The 17,672-nt window shown below is 40.7% G+C and overlaps 2 non-coding genes across 2 annotated transcripts; both read right to left on the bottom strand.

Annotated features, from left to right (window-relative positions):
• Positions 1 to 5,177: 5,177 nt before the first annotated feature.
• Positions 5,178 to 5,249, bottom strand: TRNAP-UGG (transfer RNA proline (anticodon UGG)). The gene has a single exon. It is a non-coding gene; the product is annotated as a tRNA-Pro (tRNA).
• A 10,594-nt stretch (positions 5,250 to 15,843) lies between these two features.
• TRNAP-UGG (transfer RNA proline (anticodon UGG)) lies at positions 15,844 to 15,915 on the bottom strand. Its single transcript has one exon. It is a non-coding gene; the product is annotated as a tRNA-Pro (tRNA).
• Between the last annotated feature and the right edge of the window lie 1,757 nt (positions 15,916 to 17,672).

Genomic DNA, 17,672 nt, shown 5'->3' with positions numbered 1-17,672 from the left:
ATCCCATCCCTCGTAGCTCTGGGACAAGCCTCGTCGCAAACCTCTGAACCTTCTCCAGTTTCTTTATGTGTTTCTTCAGGTGGGGGCTCCATGATGGCGCGGCATACTCTAAGACGGGTCTCACGTAGGCAGTGTAAAGCGCCCTAAAAGCTTCCTCATTTAGGTTTCTGAATGAAGTTCTAATTTTCGCCAGTGTAGAGTACGCTGCTGTCGTTATCCTATTTATATGTGCCTCAGGAGTTAGATTAGGTGTCACATCCACTCCCAGGTCTCTTTCTCGAATCGTTACAGGTAGGCTGTTCCCCTTCATTGTGTACTGTCCCTTTGGTCTCCTGTCACCTGATCCCATTTCCATAACTTTACATTTACTGGTGTTAAACTCCAGTAGCCATTTCCCTGACCATCTCTGCAGCCTGTTTAAGTCCTCTTGGAGGATCCTACAATCCTCGTCTGTCACAACTCTTCTCATTAATTTTGCGTCATCTGCAAACATTGACATGTATGATTCCACTCCTGTAAACATATCATTTACGTAAATTAGAAAGAGGATTGGTCCCAGCACCGATCCTTGAGGTACTCCACTTGTTACTGTTCGCCAGTCCGACTTTTCGCCCCTTACCATTACCCTCTGGCTCCTTCCTGTTAGGTAGTTCTTCACCCATACTAGGGCCTTTCCGCTTACTCCTGCCTGCCTCTCAAGTTTGTATAGCAGTCTCATGTGCGGTACCGTATCAAAGGCCTTTTGGCAGTCAAGAAATATGCAGTCTGCCCAGCCTTCTCTGTCCTGCCTTATCCTTGTTACTTTATCATAGAATTCTAAAAGGTTTGTTAGGCATGATTTCCCTGTCCAGAACCCATGTTGGTGCTTGTTTACAAACCCAATGCTCTCCAGGTGCTCAACAAGTCTTAGCCTAATTATTCTTTCAAGTATTTTGCAGGGGATGCTTGTCAGTGATACGGGTCTGTAGTTAAGTGCCTCCTCCCTATCACCCTTTTTGAAAATCGGTACGACATTTGCCTCCTTCCAGCAACTGGGCAAATCTCCCGACATAAGTGTGTGTGTGTGTGTGTGTGTGTGTGTGTGTGTGTGTGTGTGTGTGTGTGTGTGTGTGTGTGTGTGTGTGTGTGTATGTGTGTGTGTGTGTGTGTGTGTGTGTGTGTGTGTGTGTGTGTGTGTGTGTGTGTGTGTGTGTGTGTGTGTGTGTGTGTGTGTGTGTGTGTGTGAGTGTGTGTGTGTGTGTGTGTGTGTGTGTGTGTGTGTGTGTGTGTGTGTGTGTGAGTGTGTGTGTTTGTGTGCGTGTGTGTGCGTACTCACCTAGTTGTACTCACCTAGTTGTACTTGCGGGGGTTGAGCTCTGGCTCTTTGGTCCCGCCTCTCAACTGTCAATCAACAGGTGTACAGGTTCCTGAGCCTATTGGGCTCTATCATATCTACACTTGAAACTGTGTATGGAGTCAGCCTCCACCACATCGCTTCCTAATGCATTCCATTTGTCAACCACTCTGACGCTAAAAAAGTTCTTTCTAATATCTCTGTGGCTCATTTGGGCACTCAGTTTCCACCTGTGTCCCCTAGTGCGTGTGCCTCTTGGGTTAAACAGCCTGTCTTTATCAACCTTGTCGATTCCCTTGAGGATCTTGAATGTGGTGATCATGTCCCCCCTAACTCCTCTGTCTTCCAACGAAGTGAGGTTTAATTTCCGTAGTCTCTCCTCGTAGCTCATACCTCTCAGCACGGGTACTAGTCTGGTGGCAAACCTTTGAACCTTTTCCATTTTTGTCTTATGCTTGACTAGATATGGACTCCATGCTGGTGCCGCATACTCCAGGATTGGTCTGACATATGTGGTATATAATGTTCTGAAAGATTCCTTACACAAGTTTCTAAAGGCCTTTCTTATGTTAGCCAATCTGGCATATGCTGCTGCTGTTATCCTCTTGATATGAGCTTCAGGGGACAGGTCTGGCGTGATATCAACCTCCAGGTGTTTCTCTCTCTCTGACTCTTGAAGTATTTCATCTCCCAAGTGATACTTTGTATCTGGTCTCCTGCTTCCTACCCCTATCTTCATTACATTACATTTGCTTGGATTAAACTCTAACAGCCACTTGTTCAACCATTCTTGCAGCTTGTCCAGGTCTTCTTGAAGCCTCAAGCTGTCCTCCTCTGTCTTAATCCTTCTCATAATTTTGGCGTCGTCAGCAAACATTGAGAGGAATGAGTCTATACCCTCTGGGAGATCATTTACGTATATCAGAAACAGGATTGGTCCAAGTACAGAGCCCTGTGGGACTCCACTGGTGACTTCACGCCAGTCTGAGGTCTCACCCCTCACTGTATCTCTCTGCTTCCTATTGTTTAGGTACTCCCTTTTCCACTGGAGCGCCCTACCAGTTTCTCCTGCCTGTTTCTCCAGCTTATGCATCAACCTTTTATGGGGTACTGTGTCAAAGGCTTTCTGACAGTCCAAAAAAATGCAGTCCGCCCACCCTTCTCTTTCTTGTTTAATCTTTGTCACCTGATCGTAGGATTCTATCAAGCCTGTAAGGCAAGATTTACCCTCCCTGAACCCATGTTGATGGGTTGTCACGAAGTCTCTTCTCTCCAGATGGGTTACTAGGTTTCTTCTCACATCTTCTCCATCACCTTGCATGGTATACAAGTTAAGGACACTGACCTGTAGTTCAGTGCCTCTTGTCTGTCACCCTTTTTGTATATTGGTACTACATTAGCAGTCTTTCATATTTCTGGTAGGTCCCCCGTTTCCAGTGACCTGCTATACACTATGGAGAGTGGTAGGCAAAGTGCTCCTGCACACTCTTTCAATACCCATGGCGAGATTCCATCCGGCCCAACAGCTTTTCTCACATCCAGCTCCAATAGGTGCTTCTTGACCTCATCTCTTGTAATTTCGAACCTTTCCAAGGTCACCTGGTTTGCTGCCACCTCTTCTAGCGCCGCGACATCTCCCTGTTCTATTGTAAAGACCTCCTGGAACCTTTTGTTGAGTTCTTCACACACCTCTTTGTCATTCTCTGTGTACCTGTCCTCGCTCACCCTAAGTTTCATCACCTGTTCCTTCACTGTTGTCTTCCTCCTGATGTGACTGTGTAGTAGCTTTGGTTCGGTCTTGGCTTTATTAGCTATATCATTTTCATACCTTTTCTCAGCTGCTCTTCTCACACTGACATACTCGTTCCTGGTTCTCTGGTATCTCTCTCTTCTATCTGGTGTTCTGTTATTACGGAAGTTCCTCCATGCCCTTTTGTTCAGCTCCTTTGCTTTCATACATTCCTTATTAAACCACGGATTCTTCCTTTGCTTCTCTGTTTTTTCCTGTCGGGCTGGGACAAACCTGCTTACAGCCTCCTGACATTTTTGGGTGACATAGTCCATCATGTCTTTGGGTGACATAGTCCATCATGTCTACGGACTTGGTTCCGAGTTCTGTGTCCCAATGTATATCCCATAGGAATATGGGTGTGTGTGTGTGTGTGTGTGTGTGTGTGTGTGTGTGTGTGTGTTTGTGTGTGTACTCACCTAGTTGTACTCACCTAGTTGTGCTTGCAGGGATTGTGCTTCTAGTGATTGAGCTCTGGCTCTTTGATCCCGCCTCACAACCCTCAATCAATTGATGTACAGATTCCTAAGCCTACAGGGCTCTATCACATTTACATATGAATATATTTACATGAGTACTCACCTAATTGTACTCACCTAATTGTGCTTGTGGGGATTGAGCTCTGGCTCTTTGGTAATGCCTCTCAACTGTCATTCAACCGATGTACAAATTTCTGAGCCTATTGTGTCCTATCATATCTACAATTGAAACTGTGTATGGAGTCAGCCTCCATAAAATCACTGCCTAATGCAATCCATCTGTTAACTACTCTGACACTGAAAATGTTCTTTCTAACATCCCTGTGGCTCATTTGGGTACTCAGTTTCCACCTGTGTCAGAAATTTGGGAACATAAAGTGATCTGATGTTCTCATCACTAAAATATAAGAAAAACAGTTAAAAAATAAAATGAAAATATGAAAAATAAAATATACTATACTCACGAAATGAACAGTATGGTAAACATCACAGCTCAATTTCAAAGCAATTTACTCAAAATAATTAAATCAAAATGAAAATAAATAAAAAACTATGAAAATTCAATTTAAATACAATCAGAAACATTGAAATGGAATTGTAACATATTTTGCATAACATGTGTGTTGTTCTTACATGCAACGGATGGCGCTGTTTTTTAAGAAAAACATAGTTTTACCTGTCACAGGTGTGGCTTCCATACTTATTCCTACAAAATGAATGGTATGGTAAACAACACAGCACAATTTCAACACATTATCACACAAAATAATTCAATAAAAAATAAAATAAATCGAAACCTATGAAAATATAATTTATCAATGCAATCGGAAACATTGAAATGGAATTTGTGACATATTTAGTATAGCGTGCATGTTGTTATTATGTGCAACAGATGGCGCTGTTTCTCAAAAAATGCACGTTTTTACCTGTCAAAAGTTTACCTGTCATCTATATAGTAGATATATAAAAAGACGCACCTATTCGAGTGCAACGTTGTGTCAAAATTTCAAAGCAATCGGTGAAGAACTTTCGAAGATTACAGCGTGTGTTGCTCCTACCTCAAACAGATGGCACTGTTTAAAAAAAATGTTTTTTTCTTTCACAGGTGAGGCATGTATATAGTAGATATACAAAAAGACGCGCCTATTCGAATGCAACGTGGTGTCAAAATTTCAAAGCAATTAGTAAAGAGATTTTGAAGATTTTCTTCACATGAAAAACATATGAAAAACACAGTTTTTTCAGAAAAAGCATGGTTTTTACCGTCACAGACGTAACCTCTATATAGTATGTATATAAAAACCTATCCGGATGCGAATGGAACGTTGTGAGAAAATTTCAAAGCAATCGGTGAAGAACTTTCGGAGATTAGCGATTCTTAACAAACGAACATTTCCATTTTTATTTATATAGATTAGTTAATTACATTTTAAATTATATGCATCATACTGGTTTGCTAATTAAAAATTAAGTCTTATGGTGTCTCCTATGTTTAATAGTGCATTTCTTAATGTTGGTAAAATGTAAGCAATTAATTTTACAGTATAATTAACTTGCTCTTGAAGGAAAATATTGAGGGCCTGTCCGGGAGTTGAACCCGGGACCTCCTGCACCCAAAGCAGGAATCATACCACTAGACCAACAGGCCGTGGATATTTGAGTTTAGTTACGTTATTTAAATCTCCTTTTTACAATGAAATATGCCTATTGAAAATTATCAGAGCCTGTCCGGGATTCGAACCCGGGTCACATGAATTTAGAGCAAGCAATGTTTTTCTTGAACAAAGTATAATTTTCAGCATGTGATCAACCAACTGGTAAACATCGCACACTTCCTCATCGTTTGTAGTGAATCTGCCAGACCGTATCCTCAATTTCATTACCTGTTCCTTCACTGTTTTCCTTCTTCTGATGTGGCTGTGCAACAATTTAGGTTGAGTATTTTCCATACTTGCTATCTCATTTTCGTATTGTCCTTCTGCCTCTCTCCTCACCCTGACGTATTCATTTCTTGCACTCTGGTATCTTTCTCGGCTCTCAAGTGTCCTGTTATTTCTATTGTTTCTCCGCACCCTTGTATGTTGTTGCCTTACCAGCGTACATCTCTAATTAAACCATGGGATTCTCATCTGCATTTCGCTTTTTTCCTTTCAGACCGGGGCAAACTTGTCTGCTGCCTCCTTAAACTTCTTCGTGATGTAGTCCATCATATCTTGGGCCGTCTTTCCCCTGAGCTTTCACAAGTTATATATGTTACGAATTTTCTTATCTCCTCGTAGTTTCCCTTTCGGAATACCAACCTTTTGTTTTCAGGTCCCTTCCTTGAGTATATTAACCATTCTTCGACCAAATACTCAAACGTGATTACACTGTGATTGCTTATTCCGACTGGGGCCTCGAAACCGATTTCCCTTAAGTCGGAGTCGTTCAGAATGAAGACTAGGTCGAGTCTCGCACATTATCGTTTCCTCTCATCCAAGTGGGTCCCCTGACATGCTGCCTTAAAAGGTTTTGTCGCCACCTCAAATAGTTTAGCTCACCATGTTTCTTCACCTCCGTGTGGTTCCTTGTTCTCCCAGTCTTTCCTTCTGTGATTGATCTTCCCCATGATGAGCAGAAGGGATCGGTTTCTACAGGCAGCAGTGGCTGCACTCTGAATTATAGTGTTAACTGCCATGATGTTTCTGTCATCCTCTTGCCTGGGTTTTCTGTCGTTTGGTGGAGGGTTATATATCACCGCTACTTCTACTCATAATGTTCCCATCGTCATGGTGCATGTAATGTACAGTACCCCTAGCAGCCTGGGATAACCATCTTCTTGAACCTCCATTCCTTTATCATCAAGGAGTGTGTGTGTGAGTGTGTGTGTGTGTGTGTGTGTGTGTGTGTGTGTGTGTGTGTGTGTGTGTGTGTGTGTGTGTGTGTGTGTGTGTGTGTGTGTGTGTGTGTGTGTGTGTTTGTGTGTGTGTGTATGTGTGTGTGTGTGTGTGTGTTTTTGTGTGTGTGTGTGTGTACTCACCTAGTTGTACTCACCTAGTTGTGCTTGCAGGGATTGTGCTTGCAGGGATTGTGCTTGCAGGGATTGTGCTTGCAGGGATTGTGCTTGCAGGGATTGAGCTCTGCCTCTTTGATCCCACCTCGCAACCATCAATCAACTGATGTACATATTCCTCAGCCTTCAGGGCTCTATCACATCTACATATAAATATATTTACATGAGTACTCACCTAATTGTGCTTGTGGGGGTTGAGCTCTGGCTCTTTTGTCCTGCCTCTCAACTGTAAATCAACCGATGTACAGATTCCTGAGTCTACTGGGCTCTATCATATCTGCATTAGAAACTGTGTATGGAGTCAGCCTCCACCACATCACTGCCTAATGCATTCCCTCTGTTAACTACTCCGATTCTGAAAATGTTCTTTCTAACATCCATGTGGCTCATTTGGGTACTCAGTTTCCACCTGTGTCAGAAATTAAGGAACATAAAGTGATCTGATGTTCTCATCACTAAAATATAAGAAAAACAGTTAAAAAATTAAACGAAAATATGAAAAATTATATATACTATACTCACGAAAAGAACGGTATGGTAAACATCACAGCTCAATTCCAAAGCAATTTACTCAAAATAATTAAATCAAAATGAAAATAAATAAAAAACTATGAAAATTCAATTTAAATGCAATCAGAAACATTGAAATGGAATTGTAACATATTTTGCATAACATGTGTGTTGTTCTTACATGCAACAGATGGCGCTGTTTTTCAAGAAAAAACATAGTTTTACCTGTCACAGGTGTGGCTTCCATACTTATTCCTACAAAATGAATGGTATGGTAAACAACACAGCTCAATTTCAACACACTGTCACACAAAATAATTCAATAAAAAAATTAAATAAATCGAAATCTATGAAAATATAATATATCAATGCAATCGGAAACATTGAAATGGAATTTGTGACAAATGTATTATTGCGTGCATGTTGCTATTATGTGCAACAGATGGCACTGTTTTTAAAAAAATGCATGTTTTTACCTGTCAAAGGAATGGCATCTATATAGTAGATATGTAAGGAGATGTGCCTATTTGAATGTAACGTTGTGTCAAAATTTCATAGCAATCGGTGAGGAACTTTCGAAGATTACAGCGTGTGTTGCTCCTACGTCTAACAGAGAGAGCTGTTTAAAAAAAAAACATGTTTTTTCCTTTCACAGGTGAGGCATGTATATACTAGATATATAAAAAGACGCGCCTATTCGAATGCAACGTAGTGTCAAAATTTCAAAGCAATTGGTAAAGAGATTTAGAAGATTTCCCTCACATGAAAAATATATGAAAAACACAGTTTTTCAGAAAAAGCAGGTTTTTTACCGTCACAGACGTAACCTCTATATAGTATGTATATAAAAATTTGCTCGGATGCGAATGGAACGTTCTTTGAAAATTTCAAAGCAGTCGGTGAAGAACTTTCGGAGATTAGCGATTTTGAACAAACGAACATTTCCATTTATATTTATATAGACTAGCAGTACCCACCACGCATTGCTGTGGCTAAGTCTGGTTAAATGGAAAAGAAAGAAAAGAGAAAACGCACGTTTCTAATATGTATACTTTCACAATGTTTGTGGGTAAACAATATTTTTTGTTGTTCCATTGTCTGTGGAGATATAGAGATTGTCTGGTTTGCCGACTCTTGAACACACAACACGTAATTATCCATGTGAGAAGCAATCCGTGTCTCGGTATAAACTGCACAATTCTGAAGATTGGCTATGAGCTTTGTTGATGGTGATTGCAAACGCAAATCGAATTGGAAATTAACATTTCTTAAATTGAAATGGCATATCTGTTGGAATCATAGTAATGCGAGGAATGAGGACCTCTTCACATATGACAGGTCCTGCGAAGATTGTTACTTGCGCGACGCTGCTGATTACTTTTTTTACTGCAAACCGCTACAAAGGTGTTGGCTGATTGATATTTCACATCATGATACTTGGCACGCCGATTTTCAATTGTCGTACGTGTGATGGTATCCCTCGCAGATCGAGTGAATTAAAAAATTCTGTTGGATAATTAACCGATTCATCTGCTTCCACAACAGTGTCGATGGACTTGTATGTGACTGCCTCGCTATGAATGTTAGACTGAATAATATTGTTAAGTTCGTAGACATCTTTGTTCTTGGCTGCAAGAATAGCTCGTTCATTCAGCAAATCGTGATTCATATAGTTGGTTTGAATATTGGGAAATACTTTTCAACCAATTTTTCTTTTGACATCACTAAACTGCAGAAGTTATGAGACAATGAAATTCGTCCTGAGGTCAAATCAACCGACACGTTTTCGTTCCCAATTTCCAGAAATTGATGTTAGAATATCTCAGCTGATGGATCGTTTTCCAGTAGCAACATAACTACACGCATATTTGTGATTAATATAAAAGTCTTTACGTGGCGCCATAAAGTAGAGTACTTCAGGTGAGCATTTATTTCGTCCGCTGGTGTCAATCGTGGAATTACATATAATGTTTGCCTGAAATTTCTTGTAAGCAATATTAATGCATTCCCAAATGGTCTGCTGTTTCCACGCAAATCATGCAATGATCGATCAAAAGCCTCAAACGATTTTTCGTGGGATATTGAGCATTCATTCTAAACAATAAGTATACAATTCTGCAATACTTTTCCCATGCCGGATGCTTTGGAAATGTTGCACATGGGAGTTTCAATGAATCTCATGTTCATTGGCAATTTTAAAGCCGAAGTAGCAGTTCTTCCACCTGGTAGCAATGTCGCAACTATTCCAGACGATTCAAGAGCTAAGGTTATGCCATTTTGGGATCAAAATGCTGCCAGAATCAATCTAATTAGAAAGGTTTCACCAGTTTTTCCTGGCGCATCTAAGAAGATTTCTCAAAGCCCATTTTTGACAAGTTGAATTATTTGATTATAAATGCTTTTTCGCTCAAGCGTTAGCTTACGAATATTTGACTGCACATACAACAACAGATCACCCTTGTTGTAATTTTTTTCATGACGCTTTGTTCATTTTTTTCTACATCGAACGGTGCAGGAGCAGGTCGACTCGGTGATGGTATTTACAATTGATAGAGAACTTTGTTCACGATTTCTAAGCACAAATCTTGAATCATTATCAACGCTTCGTGGTAGATTTTTGCTGTGAAATCCATGTTCATATTTGAATTTTCCTTACGTATGCGACGGATAATATCTTTAGCTATGTGCGATTTATATGTCACCCATAACTCTGTTGGAGATTTTTTTTTTCTTCTTCTTCTTTGCAGGGATAATCCTGCGCGTGCCCTAAGCCTCTGGCTGGCCCACTAAGTGTTGCTTGTTTCTGTTTTACTTGGGCGGAGTATGAGTATTTATGACTCGTATGGTCGCTTCAGTAAGATTTTGCCATGTGTTTAGCAACTTCTTCTGCTCTGTTGAACCTAAGTTGAAATCGTAATGGGTTTGTAACTGTGCACTGTGTTAGATAATGTTCCAGTGGTCTGTCGGGCATTTCTCCACAGTGTTGACATTTCCTCTCATCTTCCGGAACCTGTAAGCCTATTTCCCATGCACATGGGTATCCAAGCCTGATGCGATGTAAGTGCACTTCTGTTGTTCTACTGCCCCCTTTCATCAAACTAAGTGGTTCGTAGTTGGTTGAATTCTTGTACCAACCCGCAGATCCTGATGTCGCAACTGCTGTGGTGTGGTCACTGTACATCTTTTGCATTGCTCTGTTTCGAATTACCTTCTTCATCTGGGATAGACTCTGTGGTATGTAAATGTCTACATTTCTCCTCTTAGTAGCAAGTTTTGCAGCTTCGTCTGCAATGTCATTTCCTATTATTCCCACATGACTTGGCACCCAGTTGATAAGTACCCGTCGGCCTTGTCGTCTGAGTGTGTGCAGGAATGATAAGACATTTGTGATCAGAAGGATGTTATCACATATGTGTTCTTGTTGCAAGGTTTCAATGGCGGTTCTCGAATCTGTATGTATGATAACATGTTGTCGGTGTTCAGCAAGAGCATGTTCCAAAGCCTTTTGAATGGCTAGCATCTCTGTTTGTAAAGTCGAACACCAATTTGAGAGCCTCCAACTATTTACAGAGTTTCCTGCTTTAACTGCAGCTCCGGTTTCTTGTCCCTGCTGGTCTACTGATCCATCTGTGAAGTAAGTGAAGCTGTCGGATGCCATGTTTGCTTCTATATGCATCTGTGCAATGTTACGTAGCAGGTGAGGATTTGTCTGGTTCTTTTTTCCTTCAAGAGCCATAATCTTAAAGTCTGCTGGCAGAGATTCCCAAGGGGCTTGTATAACAAAGTCTGCATGTATGTCGTCGACACCCCTCTCAGTGATTGTGTTTGTCATATCGAACGCATTGATGGTGTTTATCGCACAATGGGTCCACCTGTTGTTATTGGAGGCTCTTCTGTCCAGAGTTAGTGCTCCAGGGATTATATCTTTAAGTGAACTGATTCTAGGTCTAGTCAATATCTTGGTCAGCATGCACGCAGCAATCCCTTTTACCCTTATTTCAATCGACGTTAGCTTTGTTTCTAGTCTTAGGTTCAGTATTTTAGTCCATCTGGGAGCTCCTGTTATGATTCGCAATGCATCATTTTGAAGAACCTCAACGTTTGCCCACTGACCAGGAGAAAGAGTGAGTAAGGCAGGTGCTGCATAATCAACCAGGGAACGAACGGCGTGTATGTAAAACATTCTCAACACTCTGTGTCCCGCTCCTAGACGGGGCCCTGTGATTGCTCTCATTATATTTAGTCGTGATTTTGCTTTCTACTTTAGATATTGAATTTGCTTATTGAATGTCATTTTAAAATCAATCCACACTCCGAGATATCGATATTGTGTAACCCACTGAAGGTTAATGTCTTGAATGCGTAGGTGCCTGTCTGGAGTGTTGCCGCCTAGTCTCATCGCCTTAGACTTCTGTGCAGATATTTTGAGCCCTAAAACACTGCAATCAGATGTTACTTTATCTAAAGCACCTTGTGCTTTATTTAGAAGTGAAGGACCCGTAATGACTAATGCTTTATCATCAGCATAGCTGAGCAATGTAACCCCTTCTGTAAATGTCATGGTAACAAGGTTTTCCATAAGGATGTTAAAAAGACTAGGACTGAGGACTCCTTGTGGAGTCCCATTCTCGTGCAAGTGGTAGTCCGACACTTGTCCTTGCAACTTTACTCTGGCATACCTGTGACTTAGGTAATCTTGAATCCATGCTAGCATGGATTCCCTTTACACCTTTTTTAACTAAGGTGTGTAATATTGCTTGCGGGCTTGCAAGTTCAAATGCTTTTTCTAGATCAAGAAAGATCACTATAGCTGGACCTGAGTAAACTGTTCCTAGTAATGTTGCTATGCAGTTTGCAGTACCTACTCCTCTAGTGAAGCCAAATATGTGTTTATGAAGGTCTCCAGTCTTCCACAGTAGCCTATTTAAGACCATCCGTTCTGCAGTTTTACTAATGCATAATGTTAATGAAATGGGTCTGTAATTGCCAGGTTCTTTCGGCTTAGGAATCGGTATGATGTCAGCTTTCTTCCAACAGGTTGGTAGTTCGCCTTGCTGCCAAGATGCATTGATGACGTCCAATATTCCTTGTTCTCCAGCAGGACCTGCATGAGTGATCATTGAGTATGTAATGTTATCAGCACCTGGTGCAGTGTCCTTACCACCTTTTTTGGCTCTGCTTAGTTCCTGTTTGGTGAAGGGACAGTCACATTCGTCATTTATAGCTATGCCCTCATGAATGACTGTCATCCTCTCGTGTTTTAATTGTTCTTGCTGCCTTCGGACCATTGCAGGAAGCTGATATGAAGTTGTTCTTTCTGCAAATTGGAGAGCAAGACTCTCAGCCTCCTGCTCTGTTGGAGATGAAGAAGAACCAATGGTCAATATGATGGCAAACAATGCACGAATTTGATTTGGATGTTACGTGTTGGACGCGTCATTAATGTATACATCCAAGCTTGGAGGGCTTTAAAAATTGCAGAACGAAGCCTTAAGGATAATCCTTGGGTGCCCTCGTACCACAAAGACACTTAATATGAGAACGGAACTTAATATTCCGAGCGTTGTTGATCGTGTTACTGAAATTAACTGTCAAATTGGTATAAAAATGCCTAGGCTAACTCATCCCAACCCTTACACAGAAACCCTCCAAAATTTCTTTATTGAAGATCAGCATTGTTCCAAATGGATAACTAAAACTAGAACTTAACTCAGAATGTATCAGGTTCATAATTTGTACCAAGAGGAACAGCAACGGCACTTTCCTGCACCGTGGGAGATTACGCCCTTTCCAGTTTTAATCCCTCCCTTTCCACCCAAGAAGCAAATTAGAGATCAGCCCAAGCTTCGTCTTGAGGCAAAGCTCAACGCCTTAAGCCATATTGATGCTCTGACACAGAACATTCTCTCTCTCAAATCATATACACTGATGATTCCCTACACCGCTCCACGGGTGCAGCTGGAAGTGCAGTTGTCCTGACAATGGGCGATGGCCTATACTTTGAGTGGGGAGTCCGTATAAACAACTGGGCCTCTACCCTTCAGACCGAACTATTTGCCTTGATCCTTGCACTGAAATGTGTACAAGTCTCCAAACTTGGTACATTAATTGTAAGTGACTCCTTATCATCCTTAAATGCTCTCAACTCTTTAAGACATAACTGTAACATGCTCGTGTCCGAAGCTAGACACAAATACAATAAAATTATTAAGGATGATAACAGAGTCCATTTCATGTGGTCTCCATCTCATGTTGGCCTCCAAATGTATGATAGAGCTGATAAGTTTGCCAAAGAATCTGCCTTTAAAGGAGCCGTTGAGTGTAACCTTGGATTGTCAATGAGCAATCTGAGAGCAGCAGTACACCAAGAACTTCAACAAGATGTTGTAGATCTGAGGCAAAGTGAAATTGACACTAGTAATTCCATCTATCATCATAATATCATGCAAGAGGAGCCACACATCTATGGATCATCCAATAAAATCAGTAGACTTCTTGATGTTACTACTGCTCGGCTAAGAATCGGTTACAAGTATCTCTGGGAATTTTCATTATCTGCCGATGTAGACCTGACCAAATGTAAACTGTGTCAACAAAATTATTCGCACACCCTCCGTCACTATGTGATGGAGTGCGAAAAGATACGTGAATTTAGAGACAATTCTATAACCAATGTTCCAACGATGTGTAATTATTTCATTCAAAATGATCTGCTACCAGAAATTTTAGCCAAATATCCCTAGTTTGCTAACTGTAGGTAGTAACTAAGTAATTGTAACCTATCCAGTGCTGCCCACTGGATGGGGGGCGGTGTGCAGGACAAACATATCAATTGTGACACTAGCTCTCCACATTTGTCAGTTGCTTAATTTAGAAACTGTACTTGTGGTCGATCCCGAACCCATTGTTGATGTGACGACTTATATTGAATTTTGTAACTAGCTCAACAACATTGTAACTTGCTTAGCTAAATGAATTGTGGGGTTCAGTCCCTGAGCCCATTATGCGCCTCTGTAACCCTTCCCACTACCACCCACAAGATGGGTATGGGGTGCATAATAAATGAACTAAACTAAAACCAGTGTCGGTTGTTCTCCATGATATTCAGAGCTTCACATGCACTACGGAAAGTAGCATGTGTAACACGGTGGACAAATCTCAATTGCTGGAAAGACATTGGACCGGGAACATTTACCAACAGCATGTGAAGAAAGAAGCATTCATCCTGATTGCGATGTACGCTGTACAGTCTGCCTATCGTAGTTTACTTGAATATGCCAGGTTGTCCGTCGACTCGCTCTCCTCGCTTGCGTCGTTCAAATGATTTTCTACTGGCATTCCATGTGTAATACGTAGGCACTTCCGAATACAGCAGTGTTTTCACAAACGCGTCATTTTGACATAAATTGAAGAAAGCAGTTAACGTTGTAGCCGGGGGATTCATAGCTGTTGAACATTTGCAGCTGTGAAATAAACGTGTTGTTCATTTTCATGTTTTCTAAACAAAAACAAAAAATACTAACTAAATATTTCAATTCAAACGCAAATCAATCGACGCAGCTCAATTTCTACACCAATTGCACTGAAATATAACAAGAACAGTTAGAAATGAAATGAAAAACAATGAAAAAAGAAACAAATAAACTATACCCATGAAATAATTGGTATGGTAAACAACACACATATTTGGAATTAGCTCAATTACAGTGCAATGTCACACAAAAAAATTAAATCGAAATGAAAATAAATCCAAACTATGAAAATTTAATTTATCAATAAAATCGGGAACATTGAAATGGAATCGAAACATTTTTGTGTAGTGTGTGTTGCTCTTACGTGCGACAGATGACGCTGTTTTTTTTAAATCATGTTTTTACCTGCCTCAGTTTTGGAATCTAAATAGTAGGTATATAAAAACACGCACGTATTCAAATGGAACGTTGTGTCCAAATTTCAAAGCGATCAGTACTAATTTTCGGAGATTATAGCTTGTGTTGCTCATACGTCCTACAGATGGAGCTGTTTTTCTAAAAAAGCATGTTTTTTTTCCTGTCACAGGTGAGGCATGTATATAGTAGGTCTATAAAAACACTCGCCTATTCCAATGCAACGTTGTGTCAAAATTTTAAAGTAATTGGTAAAGAGGTTTCGAAGATTTTCGTCACATGAAAAACAGTTTTTCAAAAAAAGCCTGTTTTTTTCCCGTTACAGACGTGATATCTATATAGTATGTATATAAAAACTCGCTCGGATGCAAATGGAACGTGGTGTAAAAATTTCAAAGCAATTGGTAAAGAGATTTCGAAGATTTTCTTCAAATGAAAAACACATGAAAAATTAAGTTTTTCAGAAAAAGCATGTTTTTTACCGTCACAGACGTAGCATCTATATAGTATGTATATAAAAACCTGCTCGGATGCAAATGGAACGTTGTGTGAAAATTTCAAAGTAATCGCAGGAGAACTTTCGGAGATTAGCGATTTTTAACAAACGAACATTTCCATCTTCAACTATATAGGTTAGTTAATTACATTTTAAATTATATGCATCATACTGATTTGCTGCTTAAAATTAAGTCTTATGATGTCTCCGATGTTTAATAGTGCGTTTCTTAATGCTGGCAAAATGTAAGCAATTAAATTTACAGTATAATTAACTTGCTCGGGAAGGAAAATAATGAGGGCCTGTCCGGGAGTTGAACCCGGGACCTCCTGCACCCAAAGCAGGAATCATTCCACTAGACCAACAGGCCGTGGATATTTGAGTTTAGTTACGTTATTTAAATCTCATTTTTTACAATGAAATATGCCTATTGAAAATTACCTTAGCCTGTATGGAATTTGAACCTGGGACACTAGTATTTAAAGCAAGCAATGTTTTTCTTGAGCAAAGCATAATTTTCAACATGTGATCAATCAACTGGTAAACATCGCACACTTCCTTATCGTTTGTAGTGAATCTGCCAGCCCGTATGCTCAATTCCATTACCTGTTCTTTCACTGTTTTTTTTTTCTTCTGATGAGGCTGTACAGCAATTTAGGTTGAGTCTTTTCCTTGCTTGCTATGTCATTTTCGTATTCCCCTTCTGAATCTCTCATCACCCTTATGTATTCATTTCTTGGACTCTGGTATCTTTCTCTGCTCTCAAATTTCCTGATATTTCTATTGTTTCTCCGCACGCTTGTATTTTGTTGCTTTGCTACCTTACATCTCTAATTAAACCATGGGATTCTCATCTGCATTTTGTTTTTTTCCATTCAGACCGGGGCAAACTTGTCTGCTGCCTCAATAAACTTCTTCGTGATGTAGTCCATCATATCTTGCGCCGTCTTTTCCCCTCCCCCCTGAGCTCTCCCACGATATATAGCTCGTAGTTTGTCTTTCAGAATGCAAGCCTTTTGTTTTCAGGACAATTCCTTGAGTACATTAACTCTTCTTCGACCAAATACTCAAACGTGATTACACTGTGATCGCTTATTCCTACTGGGGCCTCGAAACCGATTTCCCTTAAGTCGGAGTCGTTCAGAGTGAAGACTAGGTCGAGTCTCGCACATTATCGTTTCCTCTCATCCAAGTGGGTCCCCTAACATGCTGGCTTAAAAGGTTTTGTCGCCACCTCCAATAATTTAGCTCACCATGTTTCTTCACCTCCGTGTGATTCCTTGTTCTCCCAGTCTATCCTTCCATGATTGATCTTCCCCATGATGAGCAGAAGGGATCGGTTTCTACAGGCAGCAGTGGCTGCCCTCTGAATTATAGTGTTAACTGCCATGATGTTTCTGTCATCCTCTTGCCTGGGTTTTCTGTCGTTTGGTGGAGGGTTATATATCACCGCTACTTCTACTCATAATGTTCCCATCGTCATGGTGCATGTAATGTACAGTACCCCTAGCAGCCTGGGATAACCATCTCCTTGAACTTCCATTCCTTTATCATCAAGGATTGTGTGTGTGAGTGTGTGTGTGTGTGTGTGTGTGTGTGTGTGTGTGTGTGTGTGTGTGTGTGTGTGTGTGTGTGTGTGTGTGTGTGTGTGTGTGTGTGTGTGTGTGTGTGTGTGTGTGTGTGTGTGTGTGTGTGTGTGTGTGTGTGTGTGTGTGTACTCACCTAATTGTACTCACCTAATTGTACTCACCTAATTGTGCTTGCGGGGGTTGAGCTTTGTCTCTTTGGTCCCGCCTCTCAACTGTCGATCAACTGGTGTACAGATTCCTGAGCCTACTGGGCTCTATCATATCTACATTTGAAACTGTGTATGGAGTCAGCCTCCACCACATCACTTCCTAGTGCATTCCATTTATTAACTACTCTGACACTGAAAAAATTCTTTCTAACGTCTCTGGCTCATCTGGGTACTAAGTTTCTACCTGTTTCCCCTTGTTAGTGTCCCACCCGTGCTGAACAGTTTGTCTTTGTCCACCCTGTCAATTCCCCTGTGAATTTTGTAGGTGGTTATCATGTCTCCCCTTACTATTCTGTTTTCCAGGGATGTGAGGTTCAGCTCCTTTAGCC

The sequence above is a fragment of the Procambarus clarkii genome, chromosome 1 (genome assembly GCF_040958095.1).
Source record: "Procambarus clarkii isolate CNS0578487 chromosome 1, FALCON_Pclarkii_2.0, whole genome shotgun sequence".
NCBI classification, from domain to species: Eukaryota; Metazoa; Arthropoda; class Malacostraca; order Decapoda; family Cambaridae; genus Procambarus; species Procambarus clarkii.
Note: the sequence above shows the minus strand (reverse complement) of the source record. Positions and strands in the feature narration are given on the sequence as shown.